The 15,206-nt window shown below is 46.1% G+C and overlaps 1 long non-coding RNA gene across 1 annotated transcript in view; it reads left to right on the forward strand.

Moving 5' to 3' along the window:
* LOC126490862 (uncharacterized) overlaps positions 1–11,996 on the forward strand; it is a 234,084-nt gene extending 222,088 nt beyond the window's left edge. The window contains exon 2 of the long non-coding RNA XR_007589264.1: positions 11,858–11,996. This is a non-coding gene — a long non-coding RNA (uncharacterized lncRNA). The remainder of the gene's footprint in view (positions 1–11,857) is intronic.
* The last annotated feature ends 3,210 nt before the right edge of the window (positions 11,997–15,206 follow it).

Genomic DNA, 15,206 nt, shown 5'->3' on the forward strand with positions numbered 1-15,206 from the left:
ATATGCCCACCCACACTGGTAGGCAGAGTTATAGCCAACATGGTTGTCTTAAATATGAGCCAATCAAAGAGAGTGGAGAGAACATTAAGATACGAGGTTGGACATTCTGTGTGCAGCTGTTCTATGAGGTAGAGGTGTGTTCTCAGGAAAAATTCACTTACTTTTTCTTTCTTTTTTTTAACTTATGTATTTATTATCTACACAGGGTTTCTTTTTTAAGATTTACTTACTTTTTACGTATACAGTGTTCTGCCTACAATGCAGGCCAGAAGAGGACACTGGAACACATGACATGTGGTTGCTGGGAATTAAACTCATGACCTCTGGAAGAGCAGCCAGTGCTCTTACCCTCTGAGCCATCTATCCATCCCATAACTTCCTTTTTCCATGTCTAGTTCCTAGATCTTCCCAACAGACATTGGAAGACTGATTCACCTGACAGTAGCCAGAAAAAAAAAAAAACTCAACAGAAGCAACCAAGGGTGGGCACAGTCCAGAAGATGGCTAATGGGGGTCATTCAGGAAACACTGCAAAACGAGGTGAGGACCAGCCTAGATCAGCAGCAGTGAGATGCGAAGACTAGGATACATCACAGTGACTTTCTGAGAAGACTCAAAGCAGAGCCGTAATTCAGAATTACCATGCCACCCAGAGTCAGGGCTGACTAAGTGGCAGCAGGAACAAGTAAGAGTCCTCCGAAGCACACAAGCATGCTAGGGAAGAAAGTTTTGATTAAGTAGATAAGCCAAAGTCCTGTGTTAGATGAAGTCCTGTATAAAATGGCATGGATGGGAGGAAGGAGAGATAGGGCTTGAGAAACAGATCAAAAGTTAAGAGTCTGCACTGCTCCTGCATAGGACCTGATCTCACTTCCCAGCACCCAAATCAACAAGCTTACTGAGGGGCCCAGGTTTTTAGACAATACTGCAGCCATGACAGACTGCAGAAACGACTGAGCAGGATAAAGGCCCCTGACTCAGCTGGATGGCAAGATGTGCCCCTGACCTTGCCCTGGTTAATGTAAAACCACAAGGCATCCCCACACAGTAAAGAATCAGTCAGAAGTTAGGCTAGCAGGCTCCTGACCCGCTCTACTAGTAAGGATGGAATGCAGTAACCACAACAATCACCAGATATAGCAACTTCCCCGCAGCTGTAGCTCTAAGACAGGTACCCCCAGCTCAGAGGTGCACCAATCCTGAGTACTATGCAATTCTCAGACTCTTAGATCCCTTGCTCTACCCCCAATAAATACCCTGCCCCACTGCTGCTCGGGGTCTCTTCTACCTCACTGCTGCATTGGATGGACAAGAAACCTGAGTTTAAACTCACAATAGAAAGGCTTTTTGCTTTTGCATTGAATTTAGTATCTTGGTGGTCCAGACTTTGGGTGTAAACATTTGGGGGCTTGTCTTGGATCCCCAAGTCCACCACAACCACTCTCCACTGAGTCTTGGGGTGCCAACCAGCAGGTAACTTTCTGTTTTGGCCGGGCAAGCTCTGGTTTCTGGCTATTAGAGTCCCTTCTGTGAAGCCTGCTTAAGATCTAAGTTGGCACACTGGCTAAACACAGGCTGGAGGACTGAGAGATGTCCCAGGACCCTGCTGGTGGCTTAGGAGAGCCTTTTGTGGGGGACTGAATCCCCCTAGTTCCTCTGGAGAGACTGAGTGGGTCGTAACCACAAACCAGTGTCTCATTTTCAGATATGTGTGTGCTCACCTATTTTGTTTGCTACTGTGTATTGTCTCTTGTTGTGTTTGCCCCTTTGTTTTGGTGGTTTGAGCACCCTAAAATCATGAGCCAAGCCTCCAGTCACCCCATCCTACTGAGACTATTCCTTGACCACTTTAAGGATTTCAAGGACTGTGGACATCACGATGAATTGGACAGGCTAAGGTCGGGGTGCTTGAGAAACCTATCTGAATTAAAATCGTCCACCTTTCACACTAACTGGCTCCTGGAGGATTTATCTATTATAGGAAAAACCAAGGATGTCATCCATGGAAGACCTGGACACCCTGACCAAATTCCCTACATCTCCGTGTAGGAAGACATGGTCTATTATCCCCACCTGGATGAAGCCCATAGTCCCGATTCAACCACCAAAAGAGTCACAGCTTTTACTCTGAAGGAAGATGGGGAGCCCCTTCTGCTCCCCTGGTTCTCCGAGGGGGGGAGAGAGAAATATCTCCTCCTCTCACCCCATACCCTATCTTCTAAACCCTTAGCAGGCACTCCCTGCCCCCAGGGAGAAGCTGAAGCAATGGCCAGCCCACCATACACCTGTGCGCATGCTCTCTGTGAAGCTCCTGGATGTGGGCCAGACTCTACCACCTTACCCCTCTGGGCAGTGGGTCCATGGGATGAGCAGGGAAATGAGACCTATCAGTATTGGCTGTTTGCTACAGATGACTTGTATAACTGGAAAAACCAGAACCCTCCCTTCTCAGACAACCCGAAGGGTCTCATTAACCTTCTAGAGTCTGTCTTTTTACTCACCAGCCGGCTTGGGATGACTGCCAACAGCTATTGTAGATTCTGTTTACAACAGAGGAAAAAGAAATGATTCTGGTGGAGGTGTGGCAATTGCTCCTGGGTCCCGACGGCAGCCCCACTACTAACCCAGCCCGCATTAGTGAGGGCTTCCCGCTGATCAGACCTGAACGGGATTTCAATTCACATCAAGGTAGGGAGAACCTCAAAATATACTGCCAGACTCTAATGAGAGCCTCAAGGCTGCTGCAAGGTGACCCACAAATTTGACCGAGATTCATAGTGTACCACAGGAACCAACGGACTCACCAGCAACCTTCCCGGAGAGGCTGCTGGAGGCATTCAGAGCCTGTTCCCCAATAGATCCGGAGGTGACTGTTAACAAGTCAGGTGTGATGCTAGCCTTTGTGCATCAAGCCACTCCAGACACTAGAAAAAAAGCTGCAGAAAATAGGTGGATTTGCAGGAAAGTCATTGTCCAAACTTCAGGAAGTAGCAGCTAAGGGATATAACATCAGAGAAACCCCAGAGGAAAGGCAGGCTAGGTTGAGAACTGAAGAGAATAAAAGGCAAGAAAAGATAAGAGCTGCGGAGAATGAAAAATAGAGACAAGCTCTGGTAGCTGCAGAGGACAGGTGGGCATGCGACGTGCCCTGCATAGTCCTGATAGCCACGAATTCAGATCCAGAGGAGAAACAGAAGCAACTGTGGCATCCAGCCATGGGGGCAGGCCCCCTCTGCAGAGGGACCGATGTGCCTATTGTGAAGAACTAGGCCATTGGGCAGAAAAGTGCCCTAAGATGGGGTGACAATGACAGAAGATGGAGGAGAGAGCAGCTAAAGGGAGCAGGGTCCAGACCCCCCCAAACCTGGGATGGCTTTAAAATTGGAGGGGAGGCCTGTCCAGTTTATGGTGAATATGGGGGCACAACACTCAGCTTTGACAGAACCTATGGGCTTTATAATCAAAAGGAAAGCATGGGTACATGGAACCACAGGCACGAACCAATCCTCACAGACTACCCAAAGACAAGTAGACCCAAGCCTGGGTTGGGTCTCCCACTCCTTCTTGGTCATGCCTGTCTGCCCATTCTCCCTTTCTCCCCATCAAAAAGCCAAACTCTGATGACTACTGCCAAATCCAGGACTTAAGAGATGTCAATCAGTGGCTCATTGATATCTACCCCACAGTGCCAAACCTGTACACCCTACTGAGTCACCGTCACCTAGCTTACAATGGTACCATGTACTGGATTTAAAAGATGCTTCTTCAGCCTGCCACTGGCCCCTCAGAGTCAGGCTTACTTTGCCTTTGAATGGCATGATCCTGAAAAAGGATTCAACAGACAGCTGACTTGGACTCAGTTGCCCCAGGGGGATCAAAAACTCACCCACCATATTTGATGAGGCTCTCCAGGAGGACCTGGGAGCTTACTGGACCGAATTGCCCTCCTGCAGTATGCGGATGATCTCCTGATTGTGCTGCCACTGAAGACAGCTTCAAGATAGAGACAAGGGACTTGCTTCATTGTCTCTGAGGACATTTGAGTATCAAGTCTCAGCCAAAAAGGCAGATCTGCCCAGGAGAGGTGATGCACCTAGGCTATATTCTTAAGTGGGGGCAGCAGGAGCTATCAGAGACTATATTAAAACTACCTGCCCCAACCACCTGAAGACAGGTTAAAGAGTTCCTGGGGTCAACTGGCTTTTGCCACCTCTGGATCCCTGGCTTTGCTGAAATGGCCAAGCCCTTGTATGAAGGCCAGTCCTTTGATTAACAGATGAACAGGAGCAGGCATTTGCCCAGATTAAAAGAGCCCTTTTGTCAGCCCCAGCACTAATACTCCTAGACATCACCAAACTATTTTGCCTATACATAGACAAAAAGAAAGAGGTGGCAAAATGAGTTCTAACCCAGACACATGAGCCATGGTGAAGACCAAGGGCTCATCTCTGAAAAAGACCAGACCCTGTTGCCTCTGGATGGCTCCATGCCTCATGATCATAGAGGCCATTGCCTTGCTTGTCAAGGATGCAGCTAAGTTCACTCTGGGACAAGAACTAACTGTGATTGTGCCTCATGCCATAGAAAGGGTCCTCATACAACCTACCGAGTGCTGATTGAGCAACGCATGGAAGACTCACTACTAGACTCTCTTCCTTAACCCCCCACGCATGTACTTCACCTCGCCGGCAGCTCTAAACCCAGCCACCCTGATCCTTGACCTGGATCTTGACCAACTCATGTCTGCTCTGAGATACTCAGCCAAAGTCCGCAGGCGTGACTTGATCTGAGAGACCAGCTGATGCTAGACACTGAATTCACCTGGTGCGCTGACAGGAGAAACTTCGTCAAGGATGGGAAAAGGTATGTGGGTTCAGAGGTGACGACAGAGGGAGAGAATGTTTGGGTGGAGGCTTGGCCCCCAGGATGTCTGCCCATGTATACACAGAGAGACACTATGCCTTTGCCACGCACGTGTGCTTAGTGCTACATAGCAAGAAAGGGAACTTCTGACAGCAGAGGGAAAGGCTGGCAAAAATAAACAAAAAATTCTAAACTTACTGGAGGCTCTGTGACTCCCTGCCAAGTTGGCAACCATTTACTGTCTGGGGCATCAAAAAGGAGACTCTCTGCTTGCCTAGGAAAATCAGCAGGCAGACAAGGCCACTAAGGTGGCCACAGAACAAGTAACCTCAATATTAACTATAAAACTGCCAGACTTGGGCCCCTGTGGGCTACCAGATAAATCAGCATATTCTGCAGAGGGTTTGGCCTTCATCCACAGCCTACCCAAAGCCTGGCAACCCCAAAAGCCAGGGGTATGGTGGCTGACAGAAAATGGGAAGCTAATCCTGACCACCAGGATGTGTCCCTGACCTTACCCTAGTTAATAGAAAAACCCTAAGATGTCCCAAAATGGTAAAGAACCAATCAGGAGTTAGGCTAGCAGGCTCCTGACCCTCTCTACTAGTAAGGATAGAATGCAGTAACCACAGCAACCGCTGTAAGATAGCAACTTCCCCCACAGCTGCAGCTAACCAATCAACTTAAGACAGATAGCCCAGCTCAGAGGTGCACCAATCCTGAGTCTGTTACTATGCAATTCTCAGACCCCTAGCCCCCTTGCTCTACCCCCCAATAAACAGCCTGCCCCACTGCTGCTCGAGGTCTCTTCTACTGCACTGCTGCATCGGATGGACAAAAGACTTGAGTTTGAACTCGCAATAAAAAGACTCTTTGCTTTTGCAATGGGTCTGGTCTCTTGGTGGTCTTTGGGGGTCCAGACTTTGGGCACAACACTCACAATTGCCTGCAACTTCAGTTCCAGGAGATCTGTCACCTTGGAAGCGCAAGACCTGAATGCATGTAGATATACTCACACTGAGATATATATATATACACAATTTTTTATTAATATTTTTTGAGACATGGTCTCACTGTGTGGCCCTGATTGTCTTGCGATTCTTTTTGTGGACCAGACTGGCCTCATGCTCAGAGATTGGCTGCCTCTGCCTTTGCCCTCTGCCTGTGCCTGTGCCTTTGCCTCTGCCTCTGCATGCTAGGATTACAGGTATGTACCACCACATCTGGCCCTAAAAATAAATAGCTTTCAGTTTTTGCAGCAGGTCCACCTTCTACAGGTCAGAAAGACTGGGAACCAGATACAGAGTTGGGGACAGGGTACACAACACAAACTTCTTTTTTGTTGTTGTTGTTTTTGTTTTGTTTTGTTTTTTCGAGACAGGGTTTCTGTGTGTAATCCTGGCTGTCCTGGAACTCCCTCTGGTTTTATTTATTTATTTATTAAAGATTTCTGTCTCTTCCCCGCCACCGCCTCCCATCTCCCTCCCCCTCCCCCAGCCAAGTCCCCCTCCCTCGTTAGCCCAAAGAGCAATCAAGTTTCCCTGCCCTGTGGGAAGTCCAAGGACCACCCACCTCCATCCAGGTCTAGTAAGGTGAGTATCCAAACTGCTTAGGCTTGGATCTCCCTCTGTTGACCAGGTTGGCCTTGTGCTCACAGAGATCCGCCTGCCTCTGCACCCTGAGTGCTGGGATGAAAGGCGTGTGCCACCACCTTCCGGAGTCACAGACTTCTTTTCTGTGGAGTAAAAGCTTCCTTCTTCTTTATTTTTCAAACATCCTTTCTATATTTCCCCACACCAAGTTCATTTCAAAGAGGAGGATTTCTTTCCGTAGCCAAAAGTAACATGATTACTACATAATCACCGTAAAAAAAAAAAAAAAAAAAAAAAAAAAAAAAGTCTCCTTTTGGAGCAAGTCAGCCCTATTACGTTCCTTAGCCACGCCCTTCTGCATCTTCTTAGGAACGCACACTCCACTCATGCACACTCAGCCCAGTGTTCTCCCTTAGACTCCCAGGTCTGGAGCCTTCAGCCATAACTGTTCACATAGGCTGGAGTTTCTGTAATTGCAGGAAAGCAGGCTACTTGTTTCACTTTTCATATTTTAGAGGCCTGTCCAATTATCTTAACTAACCATCCAATTCTTTATTTTCTAGTTACATGAAGTCGTTAAAGCTACGGTGCACACCAGAACCCGTGAACCCATGAACACATTTCCCAACACCAAGATTAAAAGAACTCGAGCCAGCCTGACTCCTAGAACTCAATTATTTTCCTTAATCATCAGTCTAAACCCTAGTCTATACAACTCCCCAAATGAAATTCCTAATTCCTAGCTGTGTGACACCTCCTTGTTTTATCTTTTAGCCCCAGCAGCCCCTGCTGTATCAGGGGCAGGGGCAACACTATAACCCACCGTTACCTATATTAATTTCCCACTAAACTAAACTCTATCAAAATCCCTTACTACATTTTTTTTAAAACTCTCAATCACGAAAATTCTATTTAAACTAACACTATTACTATGTAAAATCATTACTTCGGTTAAACAGTACAGCTTAGGAGGAAATCGTCTTCATAACGATCCATGGGTGAAATGCCTAGTAGAAGAGGATCTGTCCGTGAGATAATCACACCACATTAAAGGCGGCAGGGGATCCACCCACACCCATTCACACCTGCCAGATAACAGGGAAGAACAGCAGCAGCCAACATGGGAAGGCACCGCAGCAGCAAGATGTGGTGATATTTTGTCTGTGCTCTAATAAATAAAGCTTCCCTGAAGATCAGAGGGTGGAGATGGCTGGGCAGAGAGAATATAAGAAGGGAAGAGACAGGAGCTCAGCTTTTTTTTTTTTTTTTTTTTTTTTTTTTTTGGCTGAATAGTTAGCAAGTTAAGAGTTAGCTGTGGGGAGCTGGAGAGATGGCTCAGTGGTTAAGAGCATTGCCTGCTCTTCCAAAGGTCCTGAGTTCAATTCCCAGCAACCACATGGTGGCTCACAACCATCTGTAAAGAGGTCTGGCGCCCTCTTCTGGCCTTCGGGCAAACACAGACAGACATAATAAATAAATAAATATTTAAAAAAAAAAAAAGAGTTAGCTGTGGCTTGCTCCTTTGTCTCTCTGATCTTTTAGCATTTATCCTGATATCTGTCTCTGTGTTTTTATTATTAAGACCAATTAGAATTCATGCAACAGCAAGAAAGATTCTGAAGCAGAAGCCCTCGGGGCCTTGCCTATCCCAGAATCACCCATCAGTGCCTTGCATTCCCCTGAGCTGAACTCCTGAGCTCAACTGCCACCTGCTGCTCCTCTGACGTGGCCACTGGCTATGTTTCTAAAGTTCGGTGAAAGATATGAACAATGAGGATACACGGAACATGAAAAAGAACAAGAGCAATCCAAGGAGAGCAGACACTATGCTCTCAGCCCTGTCTGGTAAGGATTATCACCCAGCTCCCCAAGGATAAACTGAAAATAAATTTATTTTTTCAACAAAAGTATGATGGTGGCAGACTATCAAAACTGGAGGATCCTGGATGTGCCGTCAGGCTCCTCACACTTGGGAGGCTGAAACAAGAGAAACAAATAGTTTAAGGTCAGTGTTTTACTACATAGTGAGACCTGTCAAAAAATGAAAATAAGAGGAAAACTAATGTTCTCAAATTTAGGGCATCTTCATAGTATGAAGGGCTTGATTGATTGATTGATTGATTGATTGTTTTTTTTTCCCTTCTTTTAAATTAACCTTTTTTCCTTTATTTTGCATACCGACAACAGTTTCTCCTCCATCCTTCTCTCCTACTCCCTCTGCCCACCCACTACCATCTACCCCCTTCCCCATCCATCAAATCCTCCATCTCCATCAGAAAGGGGCAGGCCTCCCATGGGCTTGAACATAGCATGACACCTCAAGTTGAGGTAGGACCGAGCTCCTCCACCTGTATGAAGGCTGGGCAAGGTAATCCAGCTTGGGGAAAAAAGTACTCAAAAGGCAGTTGAGCACCAGAACAGGTCCTGATCTCACAGGTAGGAGCCTTACAAACAGACCAAGCCACACAATGGTCACACATATGCAGAGGGTCTAGGTTGGTCCCATGCAGTCTCCCAGTTGGTTCAGAGTCCATGAGCTCAGAGTCCCACAAGCTCAGGTCAGCTGTCTCTGTGGGTTCCTCCATCATGACCTTGACCTCCCCACCCCCCCACACACACCCAACTTATTAAATCCTCTAGCAAAAGTGCACTGGATGGACATCTTCTGTGGACCAAAGGATTCCTTTGTTGTTGGAGGCAGGGATCTGACTGAGCAGAGCTGTCTCACCTTAGAGCGTACATCCACAATGAAGGCTGAAAAAGTACTGTGAAGGAAGGAAGCCAAAACACCACAAAGGCACATGACTTACAACTTATTCAAAGCATGCAACAAGGACAGAAGCCAAACATCGGGCATGGTCCAGGAACCTAATGGACAGCGGGCAACATGTGCATGGAAGATGAGTTATCAGAAGTGGCTAACCCAGCAAGAGCCAAGGTTTCATGAATGACCCCACCTTATAAAACTTTTATGCAAATCGTTCAGTGTTCCTGTTCTGGCTAGTTTTTATGTCAATTTGCTATAAGTTAGTCATCTGAGAGGATGGCTCAGTTGAGAAAATGTCTCCATAAGATTGGGCAAACCTGGAGGGCATTTTCTTTGGGATTGATGTGGGAGGCCCCAGCCTGTTGTAGGTGGTCCCACCCTTGGGCTGCTAGTCTTGGGTGCTATAAGAAAGCAGGCTGGGACCCCATCCCCAACAGATCATAAAGATCTTCTCCTCCCACTTTCCTTCTCCCAACTTATCCCTGAATCCCAGCCGCCAACACCAGCAGGCGTTCCCTAGAAATTGACCAACTGAGCAAGCTAGGGAAACAACATACACACACAACACACGATGCACAACACACACACACACACACAAGCCACTCCTGGCAAGGCTGCAGATCTTCATCTCTCCCTCTGTTCTTCCAGACTCAATCCATCAGTCTCACCCGCAGCTCCCCAACAGAATACCTGCGGCAGCCTTCCCTGCCCCCTGCTCCCATCTGCTGAAGATCCCACAGCTCTCCCCCTCTTAACTGTCCTCCCTCCCTCACTGCTTTACCCTTGCCCCCAACTCTAGTAGGCACCCACTTATAACCCAATGGCCCCTCCTGCCAGGGGAGCAGGTAGGCTGTCTGCAGATCTTCACCTCTCCTGCTCCTCCAGAACCAATCCCCAGTCCCATTCCCCAAGCCTACAGCAGAACACCTGCGGTTCTCCCTTTCCTCTATGACCCCAGCCCCAGAAGATCATCAAGATCCTCTCCTACAACCTTCCTTCTCCCAGTATACCAGACTCCTACACTGGCAGGCATTCCCTGGGAACCCACCAACCCAGCAGGCCAGGGAGAGCTAGCGGAAGGCCACCACTCACTCCTCCCCTCTAAACCAATCCCCAGTCTCATCCCTGTCTCTGCAACAGAACACCTGCTGCCGCCTTCCTTCTGCTCTGCCCACACTCCCGTGGAGCCCACAGACCTCCCCTCATAACACCTCCTAGTTGCTTTATCCCAGCCCCCAACTCCAGCAGGCACTCCCTGCTGACCCACAGACTACTCCTGCCAGGGAAGCAGGTAGGCTGTCTGTAGATATTCCCTCTCCTTCCCTTTCTCTAGATACAACCCCCCAGTCTCATCCCCAGTTCTATAGGAGGCCCTCTCTAGTGACCCCTCTTCACTGTCTCCCACAATTCCAGGAAGACAAAATAAGTAGGTCCTGGTGGATCACTCTGCCCTCCTCCCTCCTGTGAACCCCTTCAGACCCCTAGCCCATCCCCATTCCTAAGTGTCAGCTCCCAATGCCAAGAAATGCATTTTTATTTGGAACACCCAGTGGCCTATCAGGGCCTCAGAAAACATCCTAACAGGCAGCACACGGCTATCACAACTCTCTGAAAATCCAGAGGGAAGCAGAAACCAGGGAACAAAACACCTACCCAGCAAAGACAAACTCAGAAATCATCACCCAGACCTATAATCAACCCAATCACAGATGGCTAGATGTCAGCATAAAAACACAATCAGGCTGGGCAGTGGTGGCACACACCTTTAATCCCAGCACTCAGGAGGCAGAGACAGGTGGATCTCTATGAGTTTGAGGCCGGTCTGGTCTACAGGAGCTAGTTCCAGGACAAGCACCAAAGCTTCCGAGAAACCCTGTCTCAAAAAACAAAAAAGAAACAAATAAAAAAAAAACAATCAGTAACAACTGGGACAAAATGTCTCCACTAGAGGCCAGCTATCCTACCACAGCAGGCCCTGAATGTTGTGCTCCAACATTGCTGAAGCACAAGAAAAAGACTTAAAATCACCTGTGTGAAGATAAGAGAGGTCCTTAAAGAGGAAATTAATAAATCCCTTAAAGAAATCCAGGAAAACACAAAGCAGTGTGAAAAATTAATAAAAGTATTCAAGACCAGAAAATAAAAACAGAATTAAAAAAACCTGAGAGAATTGTAGACATGAAAAATTCAAGAATTTTAACAGGAACTACAGAGGCAAGCTTCACCAACCGAATACAAGAGATGGAAGAGAGACTCTCACATATTGAAGACATGAAAGAGGAAATGGATATATCTGTCAAAGAAACTGTTAAATCTAAAAAGCTTATGACATAAAGCATCCAGGAAATCTGGAACACTATGATAAGAATAATAGAACTAGAAGAAGGAGAAGAATCCAAGTTCAAAGGGCCAGAAAATATCTTCAGCAAATTCATAGAAGAAAAGTTTCCTAACCTAAAAAATGAGGTGTCTATAAAGGTACAAGAAGCATACAGATAGAAAATAGATTGGACCAGGAAAGAAAGACCCCTTGTCACAAAATAATCAAAACACTAAACACACAGAGCAAAGAAAGAATATTAAAAGCTGCAAGGGCGGGGGCTGGAGAGATGGCTCATTGCCTGCTCTTCCAAAGGTCCTGAGTTCAATTCCCAGCAACCACATGGTGGCTCACAACCATCTGTAATGAGGTCTGGTGCCCTCTTCTGGCCTTCCGCATACACACAGATAGACTATTGTATACATAATAAATAATAAATAAATATTAAAAAAAAGCTGCAAGGGAAAAAGACCAAGTAACATATAAAGGCAGGCCTACTAGAATTATGCCTGACTTCAATGGAGGCTCTAACAGACAGAAAGGCTGGACAGATGTGCTGCAGACTCTAAGAGACTACAGATGGCAGCCCAGACTACTATACCTCACAAAACTTTCAATACCATAGATGGAGAAAACACTCCTGAGTACAGAGAAAATAATGATAATATTCTCTGCCACACATAAAGAAGGAAGTACACAGCATACTTTATACATGGACATATATGTATGCATGTACAGTCTAGTCTGTATACTTTGATGGTTTCCTTTTTATGTGATCTGTTCTTTACCACATTAAAATTCTATTCTTCACACACAGTGTTCAGAGACACCTGCAGATAGCAGTTACCAGCATTAGGTATATACAGGAAAAATTCATAACAAAATCAATCTTTTAATAAACACTTAAGAGTTTTCATCCAAATTAAATGTTTTAAGTGCAGCTAGTCCTTATAATTACACAAACTCGGTTAAACTTATGAATGTCACTGATAAGTGTTTTATTATTATTATTATTTGATTTTCAATAATTGGAGCAACTATGGTTTTTAAGTGTTATTGTTATACCTCTAAAAATACAAAGGTTGAAGTAAAGTCCACATCAAAACCTTGGTCACAGCAAGAACTACATGTTCTGCCTGTCTTTTTATCTGTGTTTCACCTCAAACACACATAAACAAAGCTCTTACTCAAACAAGCTACTATCATTAACCCAGACCTGATCAATAAAACCCACAGAAAGCAACCTCTCTCCATGCCTTTAGAAAGAAAATACGCTCCCGTTATTGAGCCAACCAGGAAAAAGGAGAATTGCTTTTTTTTTTCTCTTGAAATAATAAAGAACATAAGTACAAATCTTTGGGATCCTGTGACTTGAGCAGTATGGTTAGAATTTGTTCAATATGATCGTTGTAAACTCCCTTTGTGACTTTCAATTTACCTTCAGAGTTTGGTTAATCTGTCGGTAGAAATCACTCAAATGCATGAGATGCAACAGTGGATTCTGCTCAACTAGCTAATACAGGCTTCACACTGCAGCTGTGCAGCAGACTTTGCCTTCTCATTTGTAGAAGCAACTTTTCTCCAGAATCTGGAGTAAGACCACATGGTTTGTGTAGACGAACTAGGCAGATACCAAACAGCATTACCTGGTGCAGCCATGTGTAACTCTTCAGAGCTAGGTCAACTGGGCCGCATTCTTGTCCTCTGGCTTCTACTGGAATGTGTGCTTGGGCTCAGTTAATTGACTATGCGATGAGGGCCTTCCAGCATAGGGAGCACCACCCTGTGGTCTGCTTCTCTTTAATAAGATGTCTGTCAAAATGTCCTCTCACAGAGAGGCAGACATTTTGCATCCATGTGCCAAGGAGTCTTAGTTGCCTACTTTTAGGAGAATTCTCTCTCGAACGTCATAGCTTTCAGAACGTGGAAGTCTTGGGAACCCTTGGACATATGAATATGAAAATACAAATTTTAAGATCTACAGCTACTGCAGCACCACCCACTGACCATAAAGTCTTGGATCCAGCCTGATGAGTGGACCCGCACTCCTATTTATGTTGATCTCAGCAGTCTGCCCCAATATGTTCCCCAGTTTCAAGTTTCCCTGTCATCCCCATTTTATATATCCAGAACATCGCTCCAAGTCTTTGCCGCAATTTCCACTCATGTTATGTACACCATACCAAATAGTCTTGGCCTTTATTACCCTTCTCTCTTTCTCCCCCCACCCCTTCTCTCTTCCCCTCTCTCTGATCTCTCTCTGACTCTGTATGCACACCTCTCTCTCTCTCTCTCTCTCTCTCTCTCTCTCTCTCTCTCTCTCTTTGCTGCCGTATCTCCTGTCTTAGTACTCTATTGCTGTGAAGAGATGCCATGACCATCTCTTATAAAGGAAAGCATTTCATTGGGACTCACTTACAGTGTCAGGGGCTTCGTTCATTATCACCACGATGGGGAGCTAGCAGCATACTGGCAAACATGGTGCTGGGGAAGTAGCTCAGAGTTCTACATCCCAATCTGTAGGCATCATGAAGAGAGAATAACATTGTCTGCCTTTGGTTTTTAAAGTCTTAAAGCCCACCCCCGGTGACAGACTTCCTCCAACAAGACCAAACCTTCTCCAACATCCTAGTCATTTCCCAATTATTAAGCATTCAATCATAGGAGCCTAAGGAGGCCATTCATATTCAAACAGCCACATCCCCATTCATCCTTTGTATCCCAGTTTTCTCCTAGTCTCTGCTATTCAGCTGGACTCCTGGGCCGAGAGCCTCCCTACATCTGCCCTTCTAGCCTTGGTGTTGTCTCCACTCCCCCTCCTTTTCTGTCTGTAGCAGGGACCACACATCCTAGATTTTCCAGTACCATATTGATTGTGTTGGTCCCATCTTCAGACCATTAGGTCCAACTTCAACTTAGAAATTCAATATAGTAAGCATAGATTTGTTGTACCTAAACATCTTTTAACTGGTGTGACACACACACACACAGGATAGCAAAATCAAAAGCCATCAAAGAGTGCAGCATATAGAACAGTCATCACCCCTTGTCCCCTGTCCCTGTGACCCCCTCCCATCAGGTCCCTCATCTGCAACACAGAGACTGCAGTATCTTTTTACCTTTCTAGATGCAATCCAGGCACCTCTGCCCAGGTTTCAAGACGAGCAAATCCTTGACCGTTTACAAATCTAGAAAAATGTAAAGAGGACTAGGGATATGGCACAGTGGAGAAAGCGCTTGCCTCACAAGCACAAGGGTCCCAGTTTGAGCCTCAGAACCCATATAAAGCCAGGCCCTCTATGGAAACCTGAGGGTCAGTTAGCTTTCTGTTCAAACCACAAAACAAGAAGAAGAAGCCTTGTCTCAAACAAGGTGAAAAATGAGGACTAACCTTCAAGGTTCTCTTGTGATTCACACACTCACGCACACACGTACGTGTGCACACAAACATACACACACCCCACATACACACACACACACACACACACACACACACACGGCACTCCACTATTTTCCACATACACTGTTATAGATTGAATAGGAAATGTCCTCCACAGGTTCCTATGCTGACTCCATCTTCACCATTTCCAGATGGTGGTGCTAGCTGGTCAGGCACTGGGAACTTTAGAACATGAGGCCTGCTTGGAAGAAGATTGGCAGAGGC

This window comes from Alexandromys fortis, unplaced genomic scaffold, assembly GCF_014885135.2.
Source record: "Alexandromys fortis isolate MF-2015 unplaced genomic scaffold, M_Fortis_MF-2015_v1.1 scaffold_258, whole genome shotgun sequence".
Lineage (NCBI taxonomy): Eukaryota > Metazoa > Chordata > Mammalia > Rodentia > Cricetidae > Alexandromys > Alexandromys fortis.